The 2500-nt window shown below is 43.6% G+C and overlaps 1 non-coding gene across 1 annotated transcript; it reads left to right on the top strand.

Annotated features, from left to right (window-relative positions):
• The first annotated feature begins 1288 nt into the window (after positions 1 to 1288).
• LOC143263252 (5.8S ribosomal RNA) lies at positions 1289 to 1443 on the top strand. The gene has a single exon (XR_013036766.1). It is a non-coding gene; the product is annotated as a 5.8S ribosomal RNA (ribosomal RNA).
• Positions 1444 to 2500: the final 1057 nt, after the last annotated feature.

The following is a 2500-nucleotide window of genomic DNA, read 5'->3' as shown; positions in this document are numbered from 1 at the left end:
ATGAATTCGATTAGTTTGTGGATAAGAATTCATATAAAAAAAAAAGATATTGTTGAGCCCGCCAGATCATTCGTGCGTGATTTACACGGCCAGACGTGTGTACTACACGTATTAGGCCTTTGATCTGCGTTGCGTAGGCCACAACAAATCTTTCAAAGAGAGAGAGATATATGTGTTGTTGGGGTTTGTGATTATGAAGGTGCCCCAACGCACAAAAATATATAAAAATGTACAAAGTTGGGATGTGGTGTGGTGGAGAAGAGTTGGGCCCGACCAGATCATTCGTGCGTGATTTACACGGCAGACGTGTGTACTACACGTATTAGGCCTTTGATCTGCGTTGCGTAGGCCATCTTCCTTCCAAGACACACACGTGTTGGGGTTTGTGTGATTTTATGATAGTGCCCCAACACGGAAAAATAAGCGTACGAGAAGAGTTGGGCCCGACCAGATCATTCGTGCGTGATTTATACACGGCCAGACGCGTATTATATTACACGTATTAGGCCTTTGATCTGCGTTGCGTAGGCCATCTTCTCGATAGAGAGAAAGCCAATGTATTCTTTTTTCTTTCTTTACACACACACACACAGTTGTAGTAGGACAGGGAGGGATGCGAGCGTGCTAATCACGCTTCCTCAAGTCTTCGCTGTGGTGTGTAAAAAAAAAAGAAAAAAAGGAATCGTTGGGAAAGTCCAAAGGACGAAAATATCGGGCAGTCTGAAGATAACTTAATGCTCGTTTACATTGGTATCAAGAGAGACCGGCTTGTGTAGCTCGTTTCAATGCTGTGTCGTTGTCATTGACACCCTACTCTGTTGCGCGCTAGTGGCAGCATGAGCGTGGGACGTATATATATATATGACACCCAGCTAGAGCCGGCCGTGAGTCCGTCCGGTGTAAATAACGACGAAAGGAGAGAGAAACTTTTCGAATCCAGTATCGGGTTGATAATTGTCCAGTTTGAATATCCATATCCCCGTCGTTTTTGGAGGTGATATACTCTCTGTGTTTCTTCGATAGAAGGCTTTTCAATGTTCTATTCGCTCCGACCGTCGAACTTGCAAGAAAACAGTGGTTTTGGATTTGCTCGTACATATATATATGGTTTCGACGGAAATATCTCGTTCTTTAAGGGACAATTATGTCGTTGTACGACGACTCCCGAATCTCCTTCGCGCGCTGGTTGGAGCTCTTCGGGTATCGGCTTGTTCCGAAATATAACACAAAAATGTGGTGGATAGCAAATACACATTATATTATATATGAGAGAATAAAAGGGAAAAATTACCCTGAACGGTGGATCACTTGGCTCGTGGGTCGATGAAGAACGCAGCTAATTGCGCGTCAACGTGTGAACTGCAGGACACATGAACATCGACATTTCGAACGCACATTGCGGTCCACGGATACAATTCCTGGACCACGCCTGGCTGAGGGTCGTTTACGTACTTATAAACTGCTTGCGTTGATGGCACTTGTTGCCTATATACGTACGAGCGAATGATGGGCGCTTCGTCGGCGTTTGTCGCGGTCCTATGAATATTGAGAAATTTTACGTACGTCTAACAGTCTTCGAGAGAGATGGAAATCGTGTTCGAACTAGCGTGAGTGTGGAAGGCGGTGTCGTGTGTCGTATATGTTTTATATACGTCCGCCCGTCTGAAACACCGCTTCGAAGCGGTGACAAAATCTTTTTCGGGACGATTCGTATCCGTAGAACTATCGAGATTTCACTGGTACATTTTCAACGCGCTCCCGACGTCGCCTGAAATGAAACGAGATGGGTTTAACCCACGAAAGCGTACTACACGAGTCTGTCCTATGTGAAGACTGTGTACAGAGATCGAACGAACGCATGAAAGAAATTGAACGAAAGAACACATAACCCGCAAAAATATAGAGTAGAATTGTGACCGTTGCTTCGAATTTGAATTTATATGTATATATATATCATAGCCCCAGGGAGTGGAACCTATGAGTGTGGAAGGATGTCTCTTACCGTTATGTTGCCAGAGGAAAAAAAGTCTCTCTCTTCGTACGACACATTTGTGTACGAATTGTATCGATGGCTATATAGATCCGATGTTGCACATATTCTGAGTAAAGAACACCCCACCCGGGTTACCGTCCTAAAACTCTTCTATTGGTGTGGCTATGATGTGTGTGTCAACGCAATCGCGAGTCTGGTTCTACGGGAAAACCGTTTGTCGGTCGCCCCATATATCTTTTTGTTCTCTTCAAATGATCGAATAGCGAAACCGCACGAGATCAATCGGTCGTCTAGTCCCCGAAAGTACTTTTCGGACGGACGTTAAAGTTATACCGATTGTAATCGTCTTGCGAGTGTTTCGAAGATCTATATTTGGAGAGGATATCGAATTTTATAAAAGATATATTGGTGAGGCGCGATAAACGGTTTTTTTTTTTGCTTTAAGGGTTTTTTGTGTTTTTTTTATTTTTTTTTTTTTTTTGTGTTGCTCTGTACACGTTTCGCAAA

This window comes from Megalopta genalis, unplaced genomic scaffold, assembly GCF_051020955.1.
Source record: "Megalopta genalis isolate 19385.01 unplaced genomic scaffold, iyMegGena1_principal scaffold0406, whole genome shotgun sequence".
NCBI classification, from domain to species: Eukaryota; Metazoa; Arthropoda; class Insecta; order Hymenoptera; family Halictidae; genus Megalopta; species Megalopta genalis.
Note: the sequence above shows the minus strand (reverse complement) of the source record. Positions and strands in the feature narration are given on the sequence as shown.